Source organism: Schistocerca piceifrons, chromosome 5, assembly GCF_021461385.2.
Source record: "Schistocerca piceifrons isolate TAMUIC-IGC-003096 chromosome 5, iqSchPice1.1, whole genome shotgun sequence".
Lineage (NCBI taxonomy): Eukaryota > Metazoa > Arthropoda > Insecta > Orthoptera > Acrididae > Schistocerca > Schistocerca piceifrons.
Window position 1 is genome coordinate 152,953,299 of NC_060142.1, and position 23,443 is coordinate 152,976,741.

Below are 23,443 nucleotides of genomic sequence, written 5' to 3' on the forward strand. Positions count from 1 at the left end.
AACTTCATCATTGAATGCTAGGAATGGCGGTGGCGTCGCGGGGTGGTGGAGGCTTCGGATTTCGGCGATCAGTTGTGTCTGAGTTTCCAAAAACTGGTGCAGAACTCCTTGAAAGAATTGTTGCCATTCTGTAGGTGCTGCTGTCGTAACCATGATGGTCGTCGGTTCGTTCCACTCTACTCGTCGCCACTGAAGAATACTCAGTATTGTAGAACAATCAGTATAATGTCGTTTATTGAAACTGAACTACACTTCTCGAACAATCACTATTTACACACGAAGAAAACAAATAACATGTAGACGGCTATTCATCAAGAGCGTCGGTGAGGTCCGTCGGAGCTGGTCCTAGCTCGGTGAGGAACTGGCTGTATTGCTGCTGCGCTGGCCTTATAAAGCCGGCGGAAGTCGGCGGAGTACTCCAACTTTCCCTGTGTCTGTGAGGCGACCTCTGCAGAAAAAGGTTCGCATTAGTCTCTAGCAAGTTCTGTTTATTTTGAAGAATTGTTTCCCTCTTGATTGCGCCTGCAAGTGCTTGTGTATGTTATATGGTACACTGGGGTGTCTTGAGTGTAGTCTGCCCGGCAGGGGCCGTCTGTGGCAGACGTAACAATCCCCATCAGGGATGCCATGTACGTTAAGTTGACAAGAAAGAGAGATAGTTGGAGAGAGAGGGTGATATTTATACTTGCATACGATAAATCCTTTCCCTTAAAAATATTCCTCTTCTTTATACCTCCTCTGTGTTGTCACAGATGACGTGTCACTGATCTCATTTGTACTAAGATTGCACTACACGCGAGGTGCCTATTTGCTTCCACCGCCCTGAGTGGAATGCATAAGTTCTAAGAAATGTTGACCAAGCTGCAGTCTTCTATAGCTGTTGTCCCTTGCGCAGAAAACAGCATGTAGGTCGTAAAGCCGTACTCTTGAGGCTGTCAGAAACTCTTTGCGAGGAACAGCTATTCTAGAAATGACTAAATTTCCAATCAGTTTGTTTACACGGGTTGCCACTCGCTCTTTGTTGGCAGAGCACGAGAAACTGCACAATTACATTCCTTTTTAGAGTCACAAATGACTTTTATACTTCAGAAAATTACGAACTGCATATTTCCGTAATTATTATCACACTGTTCTCAACTATATGTCCAAATAACCATACATTGCTAATAATGATTTAACTAACACTACCGGCCGGAGTGGCCGAACGGTTCTAGGCGCTACAGTCTGGAACCGCGCGACCGCTACTGTCGCAGGTTCGAATCCTGCCTCAGGCATGGATGTGTGTGATGTCCTTAGGTTAGTTAGATTTAAGTAGTTCTAAGTTCTAGGGGACTGATGACCTTGGCAGTTAAGTCCCATAGTGCTCAGAGCCATTTGAACTAACGCTGACCGCAGCAGACTACCCGTTTGTCTTCCGGCACTGCCGAACCAGCTCTGATTTACACATTAGACATTAACTGATACTGCGGCAGACAACATGTCCGTCCTCCGAGACTGCTGAAGAAGCTCTGATCTTGATCTTACAGCCAAACCACTTCGCCCGCCATCCAAGTTAGGCGCGATCCGAAGATCACCGAAGAAATTACAGTTTGTTTTTAGCGCTAAACTGAACTTTTTCTGCCTTGAATTTGCTCGTAGAGGTTACCTTTTACAGCCGTGAATAAAGCGACCGTGATTTTAGTTCTGTCGCAGATTGTTAACCACCGCTTTCTCGGATACATTACACATCACGAGCTTATGGTTAACTCAGGACACGAGTTTTATTATCAGGGCTACAAAACGCGTCTCCTGTCGCTTGGGCCATTTACAATCAGATGTCGAGAGAGCATCTCACATTTCCGATACACCTCGCGGCGACACTTCCAACATTGGTCCGCATTACATATTAATAGCACTTGTGAAGTGACTTGCCGTGTTTGTGTGTTACCTATAAGCGAGCGTTAGCCGGCGGCTGATGTGGCAACGCCGTAGCGGCAAGAGACAGACGCCAACTATCAAGTAGTTTTAAACGGATTATACGTAGTTTAAATATTTCTTTGGAATTGTACTCAATGCTCAGCAGATAAAATGTACCTTCTCACATCTCAAGACAAGGCTAGCCCACTTCTTGTTTCTTCTGGCTGACATTAAATAGATGTGACGTATGACACTAGCAAAGTTTGGTGCAACATGCTCAACATGACATCTCTTCATAAATGAAGAGCACCCAGCAAATGGCATCTTCGGTAGTCCAGCTTGCGAATTTCACATCCTTGAAAAAGTATGTAATGTGTTTTTGCAGTTTCTACCAGTGTATCCATTCTATTCACAATATACTTAAAGGACCTTGTGGATGACATCGGAAGTTCACTGAGGCTTTTTGCAGATGATGCTGTGGTGTATCGAGAGGTTGTAACAAAGGAAAATTGTACTGAAATGCAGGAGGATCTGCAGCGAATTGACGCATGGTGCAGGGAATGGCAATTCAATGTCAATGTAGGCAAGTGTAATGTGCTGCGAATACATAGAAAGATAGATCCCTTATCATTTAGCTATAAAATAGCAGGTCAGCAACTGGGAGCAGTTAATTCCATAAATTATCTGGGAGTACGCATTAGGAGTGATTTAAAATGGAATGATCATATAAAGTTGATCGTTGGTAAACCAGATGCCAGACTGAGATTCATTGGAAGAATCCTAAGGAAATGCAATCCGAAAACAAAGGAAGTAGGTTACAGTACGCTTGTTCGCCCACTGCTTGAATACTGCTCAGCAGTGTGGGATCCGTACAAGATAGGGTTGATAGAAGAGATAGAGAAGATCCAACGGAGAGCAGCGCGCTTCGTTACAGGAACATTTAGTAATCGCGAAAGCGTTACGGAGATGATAGATAAACTCCAGTGGAAGACTCTGCAGGAGAGACGCTCAGTAGCTCGTTACGGGGTTTTGTTAAAGTTTCGAGAACATACCTTCACTGAAGAGTCAAGCAGTATATTGCTCCCTCCTACGTATATCTCGCGAAGAGACCATGAGGATAAAATCAGAGAGATTAGAGCCCACACAGAAGCATACCGACAATCCTTCTTTCCACGAACAATACGAGACTGGAATAGAAGGGAGAATCGATAGAGGTACTCAAGGTACCCTCCGCCACACAACGTCAGGTGGCTTGCGGAGTATGGATGTAGATGTAGATGTAGACTAAGTAGTCCACAGGAGTACTGCCAGTTCATAGTGTCCAACGGCACAATATTTCGGCGATCAGGCATGTCGCCTTTCTCAGATGCACTGACTAACTGAGCTCCTGGGGGCACGTGGCCAACTTATGTCCCCTTGCACCATGAGCCATTGCCTATGAGGCCAACACCATAGGGTGCACGCCAATGGCTGCAGAGGTGATGGAATTGGCGTCTGTGGTGGCGCAGGAGTAGTTACTCCGTGCGTCCTGATTGCCAGCCGATTCCGCAATAGGAAGCCTGTAGAATATCAAACAACAAAATCTTTACGTCTCATTGACAAACCGTCACTGCAGGCCCCGTAGAAGACCGTCCACAGTGTGACATGCACCTGAGTTGATAATTTGGTGGTTGCAAATTTGTTGGTTTGGGCTGTTTGGGGGAAGAGACCAAACAGCGAGGACATCAGTCTCATCGGATTAGGGAAGGACGGGGAAGGAAGTCGGCCGTACCCTTTCAAAGGAACCATCCCAGTATTTGCCTGGAGCGCTTTGGGGAAAACACGGAAAACCTAAATCAGGATGGCCAGACACGCGATTGAACCGTCGTCCTCCCGAATGCGAGTCCAGTCTGCTAACCACTGCGCCACCTCGCTCGGTGCAAATTTGTATATGGAGCACTTCGACGACATCCAAATAGAAACCACTTTTTTTCCCCGGTACGCGAATGACACGTTCGCCATCTGGCCTCATGGAAGGGACAAACTCAGTGACTTCCTTGTGCGTCAGAACTCCATACATCCCAACATCAAATTTACTACAGAGACGACAGCAGAAGGAAGACTACGATTCCTAGATGTCGTCGTCAAGAGAAGTGCTGGTGGCACCCGGAGCCATGGTGTGTATAGGAAGATAAGGCACCGGCCAGTGTGGCTGAGCGGTTCTAGGCGCTTCAGTCTGGAACCGCGCGACCGCTGCGGTCGCAGGTCGAATCCTGCCTCGGGCATGGATGTGTGTGATGTCTTTAGGCTAGTTAGGTTTAAGTAGTTCTAAGTTCTAGAGGACTGATGACCTCAGATGTTAAGTCCCATAGTGCTCAGAGCCATTTGAGCAATTTTTGAAGAAAATGCAGACGCCCTGTATTTGCATGCAGACACCTGCCGCCACCCTGCGCAGAGGAGTGGTATGCTAAAACCACTAGCAAACAGGGGGCGCACCATCTCAGATGCAGAGAGTCTGCCCCAGGAAATGGAACACCTCAAAACTATATTCCAAAAAGCCGTTGCTCAGAGTGCCAGGTTAGGCACGCTATAGCCCCACCATTACAGCACAGTCTATGGAGACAGAGGAAGTCACTGAAATAGAATTAACAACTGAATTTATGCAGTACACCGGCGCACTATTGAGAAAATTTGGACACATACTGAAAAAGCACCGAGTAAAAACTGTCTTTTGCCCAGCCAATAAACACAAGCATTACTGGAGAGCGTGAAAGATGATACCAGCTTGCGGAAGACCAGGGTATATCAGATTCTGTGGATATGTGGCAACACACATATTGGACTAACAGTGCATGCTATTGAAGATCGATGCCGAGACTGCCAGACAACGCACTAACGTATTCCAACAAGTTAGTGGTCCAAGAGCAATGTTTGTCTGAGAATCGTGCGATGCGGCGAATGCACCAGGATTTTAACACAGACTTTGAAGTACTGGGACAGCTTCATTACGGACGTCGTCGAAATTTGCACCAGAGACAGTCTCATCAATTGGGACTGCAACCATAATCTCAGAAAGGCTTGGGAACCAGCAATGGGCCTAATTAAGAAGACAGCAAACACAGCGACCTGCACGGAAAGGGCGGATGCAGTAACTGCAACTGTGCTACCACAGATGTTGGCGCCATCGACTCCGCAAGTCGTCGGGCGGAAACTGCATAGGGAACAGCTTGTGGGGAGACAATGGTGACATGTCTGATACCGAAATATTGTTCTCATTGGACGCTATGGACTGACAGTAAACCTGTAGAATGTTCGATCAACAAATACGCTGGAAGAAACCGAAGAATTACATTAGTGTTGTTTGTGTTTAGTTTTGTTTCTAGAGCCGGCCGCGGCGGCCGTGCGGTTCTAGGCGCTGCAGTCCGGAACCGCGGGACTGCTACGGTCGCAGGTTAGAATCCTGCCTCGGGCATGGATGTGTGTGATGTCCTTAGGTTAGTTAGGTTTAAGTAGTTCTAAGTTCTAGGGGACTGATGACCTAAGATGTTAAGTCCCATAGTGCTCAGAGCCATTTGAACCATTTTTTGTTTCTAGGCAAGGTAGGGTATATAGGGAGTGTGAACAGCATCAAATGCTGAGTGATCACTGTGAAGCAAACGGAGATGCCACATATTCATGCGAGACAGCATTATCAGTACAAGACAGAGTTTGAGGAGGAGGAGGAAGAGATTGGAGCTCAACATCCCGTCAACAGCGAGGTCATTAGAGACAGAGTAGAAGCTCGGATTACGGAAGGAAATCGGCTGCGCCCTTTTCAAACGAACCATACTGGCATTTGCCTAGAGTCATTTAGGAAAATCACAGAAAATCTAAATCTGGATGGCCAGGTCCAATGTGCCAATGTGCTAATCACGTTTCAATTTTGCAGAATGGGCATATGATCAGTGAAACTGAACAGTTCGAATTTCTAGGTGTTCAGATAGATAGTAAACTGTCGTGGAAAGCCCACGTTGACGATCTTGTTCAAAGACTTAATGCTGCCATTTTTACTATTCGAACGGTATCTGAATTGATTGATCGTTCGTCACGAAAATTAGTCTACTTTGCTTATTTTCATTCGATTATGTCATATGGTATTATATTTTGGGGTAACTGTTCCCATTCTAAAAGGATATTTTTGGCTCAGAAACGGGCGGTTCGGGCAATAAGTGGTATAAGTTCACGAACATCTTGTCGACCCCTGTTCACGAATTTGAGTATTTTGACATTGGCCTCTCAATATATATATATTCATTACTGTCATTTCTTGTTAACAATATTAGCTTATTCCCAAGAGTAAGCAGCTTTCTCTCAGTTAATACTCGGCAGAAATCAAACCTGCATTTGGATCGTACTTAACTCTTGTGCAGAAAGGCGTGCAATATACTGCTGCATCCATTTTCAATAAGCTACCACTCGAATTCAAAAATCTTAGCAGTAATCCACGCGTTTTCAAATCGAAGCTGAAGAGTTTCCTCATGGATAACTCCTATTCTGTCGAGGAGTTCCTTGAAAAATTAAGCTGATTCTTGTTGTATTGTTGATTGCGTTTACTTAAACTTAAGGATTGATTTTTTCGGGTTCATAAGCATTTTATTTTCGTCTGTTATTGCTTTTATGTTGTAATTTCATGTACTGACATGTTCCATGACCTTGGAGACTTGCTCCTCAATTTGGTCCTACGGAACTTGATGTGTAAATAAATACAAAAAATAAAAATCTCACTTGGTGACAGAGTCTGAAATGGGCCTCATTGTGGGTCACCATTTGGGCTGCTTGCCAAATCATCCAGTATCTAGATTTGTGCGGCATTAAGATGTGACAGTGACCCAAGAACGTTGGACTGCATGGGAACGTGAGGGCAGGAATACTCATCTGTCAAGGTTCTGGCCGACCACATCTGACCATTAGAAGGGAGTATCGCCATATCGTGCACCAAATATGCTGTAGCCCCTTCATATTTACCCCAGGTCCGCCCTGATAGCTGAGTGGTCAGCATGACGGATTGCCATGTTACGGGCCCAGGTTCGATTCCCGGGGATTTTTTCCACTCAGGGACTGGGTGTTGTGTTGTCTTCATCATCATTTCATCCCCATCCGGCGCGCAGGTCACCCAATGTGGCGTCGAATGTAATAAGAACTGCACCAAGGCAGCCGGACCTGCCCCTGCTACATTCTGTGTCAACTCCCACCACTGGTCAGAAACTTACAGCTGCCACAAAAGGAAATTACCCTTCCAATGCATACACTGCCATTAAGACCACAACACATAAAGCTGCATATGGAGTGATGCTATGATCAGGATCCACAGATTGCTGATGAATGGCGCTGCATTATGTTCAGCAATTGATCATGGTTGTGAGCTGCCCCAGATGACCACTGTCAGTAAGTATGGTGGTGACCTCAGGAGATGTCCCATTTTTCCAATGTTTTGAAGAGGCACAGCTGTGTTATTCCTAGTGTCATGGCATCTGGAGGCATTGGGTATGACTTCAAGTCATGGCTCGTGGGGACTGAGGGAACTCACAGAGATGCTGAATTTTCACGTGTTTCTTCTCATACAACAGTATTGTAGCGCCATTTTTCAACAGGACAATGCTCACCCACAAATGGTTCTCATCTGTATAAGCTATTTGTGTGACGTTGATGTACTCTCACGGCCAGCAATGGATGTGGGACCAGCTCAGATGGCAACTCCACCCCAGTGTCAGTAACCGGGATACTTAAGGCCAGCCAGTTACAGCAGTTGTGGGCCAACTTTCTCAGGAATGAATACAACAGCTTGATGACACCTTTTCCAAACAAATCAGTACATGCATGCAGGCCAAGGGGATACAGTGTTATACTGATAAGTGGGCTCATACAACCAAGTTCTTTGTAAATTTGAGTCAATATTTTTATCATTGAAATAGCATAAAGTACCCTTTCAACCTATGAAGTTTCATTTCATATCATTCTCCCTCATGGGAGCTTCACTTTTTTTCATCAGGCAGTGTACTAATTGATTCAACACGAAGATGAAATCCAATTACCATCATTCATACCTAGAAAATCATCTATCTCATCGTCAACTACGCAAGTTTTTCATCGATCTCCACCGCTCCCAAGTTTTGCTGTTCCCTCCAAATCCTTGACTGCCATCCACTTTATCTCACTTTTTGTCTCAAATTGCTTTCTACCATCAGTGTCCTGAACCAGATGATAAAGTTTTCACAGCTCCTCAAACATCTGCAATTTCTTTACCATTCCGTGTCTCCCACAAAATCACATTCCATGTCCCCTCTGTACTTTCCATCCTTGGTAACCCTGCCTGCTGCCACTACTCTACGCAACACATTAGTCATATCTTCACACAGCCAATATCATTCCCCAGAGTAATTTCAACTGTCTTCCCTCCCAGACAACAAAATTGTTCCTCGAACCTACCCATCCTATTAACTGTAACCCACCCTATGTCTTACAATCCAATTGAGGGCTCCAAGCCACTCTTTTACTTGTATAAAATCTTGCCTGCCCTAAGGGTGGCAGTCTGGTCCCTTCAACCCCACAAACCAACCAACCAACCAACTAACAACCCTAAAGGTGGGTGTGTCACATCCTTGGTCTGCATGATCTGCCCTTCCTTCCTTAACCCTCCCGAAGCTATCCCTCTTTCCTCTCATACATAGGAACTATTGGTTCCAAAAGCTGGGTAGTATTCCCCTTTTACATTTTATATATGCCCATCAGCAGTACTATGGAACTCACTTCCTGAAGGTTAAGTAAGCACTGGACAGCAATTCTGTCTCATAATTTACTGACAGTTTACAATGAGACAGGTCTCTAAGTATAAAGCAGACTTTTTGGTTAAGTTACCCATGAGCTGTTGCCATCTCAGTTTATTAACCAGTTTGGTGCATGGGAATTACACACACAGAATACCATGAAGCATGTGCTGAGTGATTGCAACTTCTGGTGCATAAAAGTATTTTTTAATCCCTTGGAATTGCCTAGTACCATATAAGTTTTTGTAAGATTATGTGCTATGCTGTTTGCTATGAACCGGTTGTACACCTGTTCCACTAATCTCTTGGTAAGGTACATTTGATCTCTTTACCAGTATTCTAGTATCAGCAGCAAACATCACTGTCTTTTCAGAGAATGCCAAATGCAAGATGGTCCCTGTGGTGGCCATCAAGTGAAACAGCTTCTGGTTTAGGTGTCATTTTGTTCATAAGTAACTAGTTACAGAGTGTTTGGTAGTGCAGTATGTTACTGGTTAAATCTTTATATTTTGTAACTACACAAAGGACACCTTTAAGGTTTTCAAGGGTATTTGTTTGCTTCATGGTTGGAGAGGTGGTCACTGTACCTCCTCCTGGAAGTACATCACATTCTGCAACATCAGCATCTGTGTCATGTCAGTCATGTTGTATCTCATTATCATCATCAGTAGCAGCAGCAGTAGTTGGGACACAACACTGCATCAGGAGCCACTGGCCTCCAGCTGTCTTCTCTGCCAGCTGCAGGTGCTGCCACCTCTGAATGACAGATTCTCAATGAGCAAATTCTACAGGCAAGCAACAAAAATGGAATGGTTCTTTGATGTAATAACTGCAGACACAGTAGCTGCAGCCATGTCACAGCAAGTGGGTGCTAGAGCCTCAATGGCCCTGCCAATGAGTGATGTAGCATTGTATGTGCTTGATCACTTTCCTGCAAAATGGTGGTCAGGTCCTGCAGAAACTGTCATCACTTCTGTCTCTAAGCTGGTCGTTGGTTGTGTTCCAAAAATGAACAGCATAGAGACAGAAGTGATGACACTTTCTGCAGCATCTGACCATCATTTTGCAGGACAATGATCAAACACGCACAGTGCAAGCTGTTACTGATTTGTCTGACTGATGGGGCTGCTAAGTGCTACACCACCTACTGCACCCCCATGACTTAAGCCCTCAGAAGGTCAACTTAGTTTCTAAACTGAAGGAAACACTTCACAGCATTCACTTCGGAACTGCTACAAATCCGTCGGGGCCGGCCGCGGTGGTCTCGTGGTTTTAGGTGCTCAGTCCGGAACCGCGCGACTGCTACAGTCGCAGGTTCGAATCCTGCCTCGGGCATGGATGTGTGTGATGTCCTTAGGTTAGTTAGGTTTAAGTAGTTCTAAGTTCTAGGGGACTGATGACCACAGATGTTAAGTCCCATAGTGCTCAGAGCCATTTGATTTGAAATACGTTGGACAATAGACATCGCTGCTCAAACTGTCAACACAACTGGCACTGCTAAGAGTATCCTACAACTTCCACATCACTGGCAATGGTTTATAAACAATTCTGGTGACTACTCTGAAGGTCAGTAAAACTTTGAAACATGTATCTATTTTGTACGAGCTGTAAATAAATAGTTGCTACTATTAAAGTTCCAACCCTCATATATTATCATAGTGGAAACAAAAAATGATGACTGCAAAAATCTTCAAGAGAAATCTAATCATATACATATCATTAAATGTGAACCATGAAAGAAGGAAAGGTCTCTGACAAATGTGTACAATGTGCTCATGGAATGTAATGTGAGCCCTAATCATTAACAATGAACAACAGCCAGAACCGTGTCATACAACTCACACTCCAACTGAGTTCCAAAAATCAAAGTTCAGGTGCAGAAAGCGAGGTAATAGCCACATTTAATTCAGCATAAATATGGCTTCAGTAATGACATTAAAACAGGTGGATCTGCTCATTGTGCTGGGTATTTATTTCCAGTTGAAGGGTAACAATCATCCTCATGTGATGTTTACCATGACTACTATGTTTGCAGCCATTATATGCGGAACTAGGAACTATACAAATAATATTGCTGCAACTTTCTGAATCCATCTCCACATCACTGGAGTGGCAAGATTTTAGACCACTCACACATTTAGCAAGTCCAAAAGAGCATTAATGCCTAGGATGGAAATAGGACCAGTGATATAGTGAGGCAGCAGAGATGGGCATCCCTTCAAGTGGTTCAATGAGAACTGGTGGGATGGGAAGATGCTCAGTGACTTGCTCTCCTAATGTGGATGAGATTGCCAAAACTGGGGGCAATGGTTTCACCTTCATCAGCACCCACAGCCCATTGCCTATGATGTTCTTGGCATGGAAAGCCACTGGCATGGGAGATTCTAGCAATGTCAGGCTAGGACCAGGGAAAAAGAACTTCAGTGAGGATGCAGTCTTGACCTAGGAAGGCTGACAGGCATAATCAGTAGTGGTGGCCGTCTTGGGTGACTATTAAGGCTCTGATGAGGTTGTACCAAGAGCATAACACCATTTATTTAGCTTTCATGGCCAGATCTGATGAGACATGAGGTGCCCATTGTCCAGCTGCTTGAAACATTTGACATACCCTCTGACCAGTCAAGACCTCTGGAGTCCATTTCAGTGTACGGCTGTATATGCAAGCTGAGACTAAAGAGCCTATACAGTAGTACAGGCATGGTTTTGTGAGGACTGCACTGTTTACATCAGGTGCAGAAGACTGAGAAGAATATGGTGCCTGTGCCCATGCATCACCTTGGCTGGGTTATGGGCAGCGTATGGGGATGAATCTGTATGAAATAATGAAGCATATTAGAGCTGCTTTGAGAATATTGTCATCATAATTTTATTCATTTGGGCCTCCGACTTTTAACCAAACTCTCTGCTTCTGTCAGTTCAAGATGAAAAGTGGTGGTAGTCAAATACATTATGCCATTTCTTCGGCAAAAGGAATGGAACCCACCTGACTCATTGTCAAATACAATGGTAAGCTCTGTCAATAGTGAAAAATGTCAAAAGTTCCTAAATTGTAGTGCTGACATTATTTATTAAAAAACTAAAAACCCGCCTCGATTGCGAAAAAAGCACCTAGTGTTAACCCAGGTTTCGGCGTAGATAACTACACCTTCTTCAGAACAATAAAACCCACAAGTGCCTAAGAAGACCTTTGTCAACGATTAAAAGAACACCATAGCTATACATTTATAAACGAAAAAGAAAAGGAAAACACAAACAGTGCATATATACAAAGTCAAAACCACTCCTTAACTTAATAGTGTACGCTCCACCTCACACTGGCCTATGTTCGATGGGCCATGACCCGCCATAAACTGCAACTACAAATGGTCGCTCACTTAGGCACTTGTGGGTTTTATTGTTCTGAAGAAGGTGTAGTTACCTATGCCGAAACCTGGGTTAACACTAGGTGCTTTTTTCGCAATCGAGGCAGGCTTTTAGTTTTTTAATATATTAACCAACGATTGCTGACGTGCTGTGATGTTGAAGGCTGACATTATTAATTGTTACATCAAGGTAACATTTGGGAAATTAGATAGTGTGTCTACGACAAGTAACCACATAAATCCTGTAGTGATACATACCACTTCGGGTGAGTAACATGTACACTATGCCTTCTTAACGATACATATCACTTCAGGGGAGTAACATGAACACTATGTCTTCTTAATGATGAATGACAATTGAAATTAAAAGTTGTAAAATAAGAGGCCAGAGGTAAAGGTACAGATATTGAGTGGGGTTGTTACTTTAATTAGCATGTGGCAAGTTATATTGAGAGATGGTGTACGTCTTGACTTGAGATGAAGATCGCAACAGTTGGTGAGAAGAAATACATGCTCAAATGAATCATCAACCAAGGTTGGTGTAGTTAGATTACTGTATGCTCTGTGAAGACAACACACAAGTTGTTAATTCAACTGAATTTCCATAAGCTGGTGAAACAGTTCTTAACCAAAATGCAAGAATAGGCAGTGCAGAAGTCCAACAAACACATAAAGCCACAACAGTCAATAGCATGGAGATCTAAATTACATTTGATAGGTGACACATCACCCCTTGAACATGCCTGTGGTCAATAGGTATGTGGTTTTATAGCTTATTTGGATTGGGGCATGGGTGAAATGGAATACCAAAACTGACAGGTTTCTCATGCATGTTTGACAAGACTAGACATGTTCTATGTCAGCGTCTGTGCCCAGCCACTCCTCCATTGTTGGAAACCTCCAGTGCACCTCATGTAGCTTGAGGATGTGAGGCTGGAACATACAACTCAGTACTTTAGCTCTTCTGTGGCCATCAGACATGCTCCCTGATTAACACTAGGACTATAGCACACCAAGAAATAGGTGCATAGCTCTAGATCAATTTCTCTGGGCAGGTATTTTGGCTGAATGAGATGTGCATTTTGTGTTAAGTCACAGAGCTTCAGATCCTGATCCTCAGACTCATAGACCATCATAGAGAATGTTTTCAGTGTATGCCTAATGTTCTCATCAATCTTACCAAAATTCTGATCAGGATTCATCAGTAGATGCAACACGATATTGGCATTAGCATATTGACTAGCATGCTGGTAATGTATCTCATATTGGTAGTAGCACAAAACCAGTGCCCACTAATGCAGTCATCATGCCATCTTACCTGGTAGGCTTGCTCTCAGGACAAAAAGCAAAATTAGCAGACTGTAGTTGATGACGAGGTGTGATTTTGTTTGATGTAATGAAACTTGGTATTCCTTAATACCGGGAATAGTAGCCTGCGTCTCAGTTTCTGTTATGCTATAATTCTCCTGTGCCACTGTGTTCTAGAGACCTATGTAATCACTATGGGGAATTTTAAGACATCAAGTCACCAATTTCATATTGTTAGGCAGCTGTCAGCAGGAATAAATGTCTGCCTGATATAAAAGTGTTGAGGCAGGGGGCAGACTTATTTATCTTCAAGAACACTGCCTGAAAGCAGCAGACTACTGAAATTGGTCTCATTTTTTTTTCTTAAGCTAATTTAGGGAGTATGATATCTGTGCAAAGTTCTATATAAATCTGCCATAATTTATCCTTGCCAAGACCAACTGGAGCTCCTTCGGATCTTTGGACACAAGGAGACTGTCAATCACTTTGACATAGGCCTGAGACCATTTTCTCAGTGTGTGGCTGAGGTACTGAACACTCATACACTAATTTAATTTATATTTAGGCCCACTAACTCTAAGACTATTAAATAGCTGGTTTGAACTGTTTAGGTGTTGTTCCTGGATAGTCACAGAAATTTAATGTCTTCTAGATAATTTTCAAATTGGGGTATTCCTGCAGAACACAGTCTAAGCATTTTTTAAATACTATTGGAGAACTCGCAATGTCAAAATGTAATTTGTTACTGATGTAGCTGAAAGGACACATTATTTACCAATAAAACGCACTGATGCTGCATGTAAGTATCAGTTAAATCTCTCTTGGACCATACTGGATGTGGCACCAGATCATCCATGTTTGTAATCAAATTTATATCTACATTTGATTGAGCACTGAAAGATAAGTTAACACTGCCACGCATCTTAACGCTTTTTAATTACAAACAAGGGCATCATTCATTGGTTAGATGTGATTGGTGTCTGTTCATGCCTGTTCCAGTTTAACTACCGGTACTCACTCCATAGTAAAAGACATAGGCCTTTCCCAGAAAAAGAAAATAAGGAGTAGCATTAGGTTGTAAATATAAGCGTGATTCAAAATTTTGTGCACAACACAGATTATATCCAAATAAAACTGATATTGCCTACATCAAACTTCCAAAGTATTAAATAAAATTCTATTAGAGATTACACTAACTGGAACTTTTATTTGAAAACCATAGCTGCTAAATTGCCCAGACCAACAAAGTTAATTACTAGTGGTGAAGGCACAACTATAAATGTTATTGGCCTCCAAAGAAAGTGAACCAATACACCAGCATTAATTAGGGCTATGGAAACTCTGGTATCTACTTGAAAACTTGTAACCACATTGTTGATGGCGGGATTATCAGTTTGAGTGAGTGAAGTTTTGATATCAGCTGATGGCACAGGCCTGATTGCTGTGCAGTGGGATGCCACAATATGATGAGAATGCAGGGCAGCTTTGATAAATGGTGGCCACGTGCGTATGTTTGTTACAAGGAAAACACAAAAGAAGTGTGCAGTGGGCAACTGGACTGATTATGATTCCACAAATCCTCACAGCCAGATTTCTGATAAGTATTTCAAGTTTCCTTTAAATCACTAAGCACTAACAACGCAAGTACCAACAGTGTTGGTGTGGCTAACAGCATGTTGATATTAACAGAACATTGTCCCACTCTGTTATGCACTTCAGAAAGTTCTTCTGCTGTCTCTGCAATCCTTGAACTGTCTCTGAATTTGCTATTGTTATTGGTGTTAGAGCATCAGCTGCTGCTGCCACAATTCAATATAAATTTTGCATCAACAATGGACTAAAAACACACTAAACTCCTCATTACATAGATATTAACATAATAGGCAGGAAAAGTAAAAGATATAAAGACAAAATAGGCAATGAAGTATGTTTTTCAGCCAAAAGCTGTATCCTCTTAAAATATTATAAATAATAGGTACTATTTTGTCAGAGGGAAGTTTTTACATGCACATTGATTTCCAGAGTCCGCCAAGAATTTTCTGGAAAGTTAAATTTTATAATATGTATATTTTGTTAACTAAGATGTTATTTGAAGAAAATCATACATTTCTGAAAACAGAAAAAATGGAATAACGAAACGATTATACTGTAATTTGGAAATAATTAGACTTTAAAATTAAAATTTTCTGGAAACAATGACTTTTTCAGGTTTACCACAAGTTTCCCCAAGTGAAATTCCCTGGCATTTCCCTGACAAATTTTGAGATCTCAACAGTAAGTAAGAGTGTAAGTTGACAATCTGTCTTTGCAGCTATGGTACAAGAAACAATGGTGTAAGTGAGGAAATACCTAAAAAAAATTTTAAAAAACTCACACACAGATGACGTTTCCTGATGTGAGCAAAAACCTTAAGTACTAACATCAACATCTTTTGTAATGAACTGTTTTTAGATGGAGAAAGGAAGCCAAATGGTACACGTGTTTCATTAAGACCACTGATGTTATTTTATTTCAATAAAATGAAGCACATTTGGTGACAAAAATATACATTTCCTTGCAGTCTCAAGACAGATTTAAAATACCTTCAATGAAAAAAGTAGGCCTTCTGAAAGAAGTGTATAATGCAGGGAAGAATTGTGTAAACCAACACTGTAGGTGACTGCCAATAAAATGGTTCTATTATGTTCATTATTGTCAGTTATTACTACCCATTGTTTTATATCTATTATTTTAGGTATTATAACAACGAAAACAATGAATTATTGACAAAAATGTGTTAATCAGTCACTTGGACAGGGCCATGAGTTACTAAAATCATGGCCTGAAATGAGATCCATTCTGTCTGAAATTTTGCCCACCACACCTACAATAGCTTTCCGTTGCCCTCCCAATCTCCACAATGTTCTTGTCAGACCCTATGCTCCTTCTGCAACCATCTTCCTACCCTATGTCACCTACCCTTGTGACCGTGCCCACTGCAAGACTTGCCCTATGCACCCTCCTACCACCACCTATAATAGCCCTGTCATTGGCAAAACATAAACTATCAAAGGGAGAGCCACCTGCGAAACGACACGACAATTATGTAAACACTGTTCAGCCTTCTACATCAGCATGACTACCATCAAACTATCAATTAGGATGAATGGGCATAGGCAGAGGGTGTATATTGGCAACTCACAATATTCTGTTGCAGAGCATGCTGTACAACGTGACATCTTGGTACCCGTTTCACCACGCGCGCTATCTGGATTCTTCCCCCAGACACCAGTTTCTCAGAACTCCATAGGTAGGAACTAGAACTACAACATGTCCTTGGTTCTCGCCACCCACCTGGCCTTAATTTCTTCCGTCTCAGGGTTTCTTCACTGTGACTACTATTTGCTTCACTCCATTTTAGTTTTCTACATCTTTCATTGTCTTTCCCGTCGTCTATTTTCCCCACCCCCACTCCTGCCTCAGTTACGTAAAATGCACTTAGCTTTTCACTCTTAACAATTCAAGCATGATGTTTTAGTAGTACTCTCTGTCTTGCATATTACCCTGTCTTCCACCTTTAAGATCTCAGGTTTTCAAATCTCGTCCAATGCAGTCCCCAACAATCAGTCTTTCCTTCTCATCCCGTACGGTAAGTCTCCCCTGACCCGCTGTTCTGGATGACTTTCTTAAAACTTACCCCTTTTGCTAGACCTCTCCAGTCCTTTTCCTTCACCCTTCTTCCTCCCCCTTCAACCTTTCTGCCTGAAGAAGAAGCCACGACTCCGAAAGTTTGCCAATTACAAGTCTTTTATGTGTGTTCCACTGCCGCTTGGTGAGTAGTTTTTTTTTTAAAATAATTTTACAGGTATTGTGAGATTTTTCTTTTGGAGAAATGAGTACACAGCATACAAGCTACCAGCGACGGACACAATTTTCTTCTTCTTATGGTTCATACTTTCTAACATTTAAACTACTTTATACGTGCCGAAGTGTACTAGAACAAACAAAATGTCTATAAAATGCCACACTATACAACGGACTTACAGTGCAACGGCCGCAATTCCTGAAACCCATTGCCCATGCCTCTTGCCTGCTGAGGAGCATTGCAGTCCTGGGTACATGGATAAACCTTGAAAATCCACTGCATTACGCCACACACAAACAGACCCAGCCTGCGGGCACATCAGTGCGACTAGATCTGCACATTAGTGGGAACCGAATGACTTCAGATCAGCAGACCCGATCCACTACAGATACCTGCAGAAACGGCCTCTGGTTTTGGCCTGTCGTGGAAATCCACTCGTGTGGGCAGATATTCACGAGCCACAGACAGCATGTTGATGAAATGAGACCACAGTGATCAATCCATGCAACAGATGAAACTTGTTCAAATACTCTGAGAATCAATACTCATGAGGATAGATAGCAACTCACTGTAAGGAAGATTGCTGAGCTGCAGACAGGCACGTAGAAAAGACAATCACACTCTCACAAATAACTTTTCAGCTATAGCTTATATCAGAAAACGATAGCTCACACGCATTCGCACAATCACTCAGACACAACCCATGAACACATAAGCGCTGTCTCCAGCTGCTGTGTCTGCAATCTCTGATAACTGTATCCAAACAAACCATTCCTCATGTCTCCCTGCCTCTTGTCAGCAGCTTCTAGGCTCGAGGCAAGAAGTGGTGGCAGCACTGACTGAGGGATGTGAAACAGCACACATACTTAGCTGCATCCCACCAGCAACGATGCAAGACGCCTCAGTAAGCAAAACATTTCATCTACCAAGATAAAAACGAGATTTTTCCAATGATTTTTTTTTCTTTATTTTTCAAATTTGCCTGATATTTCCCTGGCGTATTTGAAATTACCTGATATTGCCTAATTTGCAGAACATGTAGCAACCATGTTTTTAAATATACGGTTTTGGGTTTTCAGGTAAGGTACGTCAATGCTAGAACAGAGAATTATTAGTGATGTCAAATTTTGAAAATGACAGTGTTTTTATGAATTTTAAATTTAGAATATTTCATCAAAGAAAATGTTTCTATCACTATTTACACTATTGTCATCACAGTCTGTGAACTATACCATGAATAACAACTCAATGAAACAGCCAGAAAGTGAGTCTTTAGCTGTATTTAACAATCGGCCTAACTATGCTTTAATAACGAAACACAAACTGGTGGATCAGCCTGCTGCCTGCTAAAAGTGTTGCACTCACTGAGTCCATCCTCATATCACTGGAGTGGTGGGATATTAAACAGTCTACCAATAGTCAACAGTAATGCAGTCTGGAATTCAAACCTACAGGCTTTACATTTTGAGTCTCATTCTCTTGGTATATTATTGCAGCAAAACTGTGAGTTAACCGTTTTTAATTGTGCACCATGATCCTCCTCCTTTCTGACCATCAGTATGGAGCTCTCCACAAACTGAGGTGGTTTGATGGGTGATCTGAATGAGAACTGACTTCTCCTTTGTTTTGAAAATTGGTTATTTGACATATGAAAGCAACATTTCTCATTTAAACATTGATATGTTTTTCAAAAAGCCATTTATTACACAGTTTTACAAATATAACAAATTACATAGTTCCTCATTATTTTCATTAATATTCTACATTTATTTGTTAACAAATACTGTTTATTTGTTAACAAATACTCTACAATAATGTCTGTGAACAATACACATACAAAATGAAAGACAAAAAATCAGGATACACATGACGTGGGTCCTACTCTGATAATGACGGTTCACAAAATATACACACACACACACACACACAAGATAAGGAACATTTAACAATATTTATGAATTTTGTTTCTTTTTTCAATTGATACAGTAATGACACTTGGCTCAACATAACCAATAAAAATGTGTGAGAACATATGAACTGCAATCCTTTAGATTTAATGCCTACAGGGGATATAACAACTATGTTTAAGCATACAAAATATAGAGAGTAACTGATACCGCAATTTCGTCACAGTAACAACGCCATACACTCTTCTAGTATTCTACAGCATATCATGTTGTATGCACTTAAATGTGTATAATATACACAACAGAAATGTGTAAGTAAGTAGGAGATGCACCAGTGAATGAAAATATTACTCACAACCGCACAATGTGGAAAGAATGTAACTGTCAAGCTAGAAAGAAAACATGCAATAAATAATTCTTACTTGTCAGCAAAGAACTACAAACAAAAATTCTGAGTATTGTTCTGAACACACAGAAGACTGTTGGTAAACTTGTTATGAATACCTTCGACTTGTTTTGTTGAGAAACCAATACTTACATAGTAATACTTATATGCTTTTGATGTCGACTTATGATTGCTAGTACTTTCATAGTTTGATAAAATGATAATTTTCTCTGATGACAAATGATTCAACTGCAGGTAGCACCAATTTCATTGACATGTTCTGTAAGAAATTACTTCAAATGGAACTGCTACTAAAGTATTCATTTAAAAACTGCAAATATTTGTAGTGTTTTTGAAAATGGCATTTTTTCCCTTAAAAGTTTATGCAGGGACAGCAAAATACAGTAGTGCGAGAGAATTTGAATAAACGCAGTTGTGAATAGAGGTTTGGAAATGAGCACTACCCCAGAATCTCAATGACAGCCTGCCACTGAAGAAGAAATAAATGAAATAGGACTGACAGACACAAGGAGACAAAAAGAGATTTACATAAATACTTTTTTGAAACAAATGTTTACATTTAAGTCACCATGACTTACATAGCCATAAATATTGATTTCTGTTGTTTTCTATTGCTTCCCTTCTTCCTGATAATGGAAACTTTTACAAATTTCAACAGCTTGGGATTCCATTCTGTTTCTAATTTTCTGATTTTTTACAAGATTTTGTGAATGCCAAACCCTGCTCAAGTTCTTTCTAGTTTAGTAACTAATGTCTGGGTGCTACGCGTTGGTGTCAACTGATGTTAAACCAACAAATCTTGTAGATGATGGGCATAAGTGGCCCTGCACGGTTTCAGTGCCACAAAATGGACGAAGACATTAATTTTATAGAGACTGTTAGCTGCATTCTTCTCAATATACCAAAGGATACTTGTGAACTGAACTTATTGTCACTAATAATCATGCCCCAAAGTGAGGTACAATAAATATTGTCAAAGATGTAAGTTGTACAGGATAGGAGAGTACCTTAAGCTATAAAAAATCCTCAAATCAGTCATTTTCTAATGCAAGATGCTCTAAGGAATCCAGATACCTACCTAGCATAGAAACAGAAGAAATTATCAGCACAATTGTAAGAACATGTAAATAAAGCAGAGCAAAAAGTACATATGATGACAACAGCAAATTGCAATATATGTTCGTTGCTGGAAAGCAGAGATCCATTGAAAAGTGCAGCTAATTTAAAAAAAGAAAAGGAAGAAGAAGAATGAAAATATATAAGCCTTTTAGGAAACAAATCATGGATGGAGTTTTGAAAATGTCAGAAGAAAGAGTATGCTATTTTTAGGCACATTCTTCCAACAGAAGCACTTGAAAAAGTACATAAATGAAATTCGTAATGCACAAAAGCAGGTGTAAGGGTTCCCAGTTGCACCACAGTAACTATTTTAATCACGCATGAGTAGGCAAAGAAAAAGTCTCCAGTATCAGAACTGCCGCACACAGTTAATCATGTATTCAAAATTCATTTATGGATGAAATACAAAACTTATTTTTAATGTAGATTAAACTAGACACCCATTTATAATCCCTGTTGAAGAAAAAAATTCTGATGAGAGACTGAATATTTTTTTCTGGTTGCTACTGTGAAGGGTATTTTTTAAAACAACTTCATCGTCACATGGAGACTATTTTGTCCCAGGTAATTCTGTCAGACAGGTTTTGCAAAGAGATGTATATAGCATGAACAGTTATGAAAGAATAGTCAGATTTATCATAAAGATGAAGGCATAAAATAAAAAGGTGATGTTTTTACACAATGCTACATTATTTCAGCACTACTTTATAAACTTTAGTGGATTCTTGCCTACATATTAGTAAAAAAATATCATCTTTGATGCCACTCAGACCTGAAAGTCCTTTGCAGGATTTACACATAGCTAAGAGGGTCATTGAGCGTCTTAGGTGCATGAGGGTTGCCGAGAATAAAAGAATTGGAAAATTCTGCTGGACAAAGAATTACCTTTCTTCTATTGAACAATCGACAACTGTATACCTGAGTCATACTAAAGAGCAAGTATTGATACTCATTTTGGGGATGATCTCTCCATACATAAAGTATAGAGGCAGGAATATAAAAATGACTCACATATATATGAAGATTAAATATAAAGATATTCTAAGACAACCTACCAGCAAGCACTTGCCCACTGAAATGAATAAACCAGATCACTTACACATATTTCAAGATACACAATGGTTACTGGAAAACAGCAGTAGAAATTTCCTAAAATGTGCCCAATGAGAAAATATTTAATCAACATTATTTTTGTTTCATTTCCATCCACCACTAAAAATTAATAACTTTGTACTTTATACATAGTTAGAAATATCCTTTTACTGCAAAGTAAAAGAATGAGAATGCAACTAACAGATTGCAGCTTTCTTGTAATTTGGTAAAATCTAACTTCCTTGTACAGAACAACGAAGAGACTACACCTGAAAACAGTGAATACGACATAAGGTTCCACCTGTTGGTGTGACGTTGAGCCCATATTGACAGTATGCATCCTTTTGGATGGATTACAAGCATTATGAAAATCAGTTCATGCTGAAATACACATCAGTGTGCAGGAAACACACATCAGTGTGCAGTCACTCTATGATTTTTATGGAACCTTTGCAAGTAATATAAAAAATTGGACAGACTATTTAAGGATGGAAATACAGAAACTGAAGACATGCCCTGCACAGACTGTAAACATAAACTGTCATCATAGGCATGAACCTAGAGTGGTTTAATCAACTGACAGGGACAGACATACACTGACCAGAATGAAAATGCAGCATATAATAAATTGTGTGTAATTATCCATTTAGTCAAAGTGTAGCACTTTATCCTATATTTTAAGTGGGAGTATGTTACTGGTGCAGTATTGGTACTGCTTTGTGAGCAAACAACGAAGGCTGGATTGTTTATTGCTCTAGTCTTCATCGTGTTTTTTCTTTTTTTTTCCAGCACAACCTGAAAAACACATTACTGGATGTGAGGCAATAACGTTTTCCTGCTCTTGTAGCCCTTATTGTTGTCCCTTGTATTATTCCAATTTCAAACACAAATATTTGTGGGCTCTTTCTGTGATTATTGTAATCGGATTCTTGGAGTAAACATGCCGTTAAACCCTGAAGATGCAGCAAAAGCTTTTGCTTCGATGAAAGGTGGTCGTAGGATACATTATGTAGCAGAAATGCTGAGAATTACACCTTCCATGATTTCTAGAACTGAACAGGCCCAAAACTGTAGGCTATGCAAGGAAACCAAGATTAGGCCCAAGGAGACCAACATTGTAAGAGTTGGTCACTTCTTCCAACTTCAAGTTCTCCTCCATCATGACACCACCACCATTGAATCACAAAATCAAACTACACTACATTCGAGGTGGTCAGTGTTAGTAACAGACTACCCTAAGAAGATAGGAAGAAGTCAATTTTCAATCCAGGAGATGGGCTACAGGCCCAAAACTTACCAGAGACCATCACACAGCTGGACTACATTTCATAAGGGAATATCGTGGGTGAGGAATACAATGATGGAAGCAAATGTTGTATGCTGGTGAGTCACAATTTGGCCTGCAATCACCTGATGGTAGAGAGAGGATGTAGGGAAAGCCCATCAAAAGGCATTCCCCTTGCATATCCACATCCAGGAAGCCTGTTCAGGGTGGTTCTCTGGTGGTGTGGGCAGCAATCAGTAGATTGCAAGAATAGATTTAGTCTTAATGGAACACTGGAGCCTTACAGAACATCGACATTTGGAGGTAATCCTACTGGGGAGTGTTGTGCCTTTCAGCCTATTTACTGGTGATGGTTTTACACTAGTGCATGACAAAGTATGTCCACATTGCGAGAATTGTGCAAGAGTTACTGGATGAAGCAGAGATTCATGCTATGGCTTGG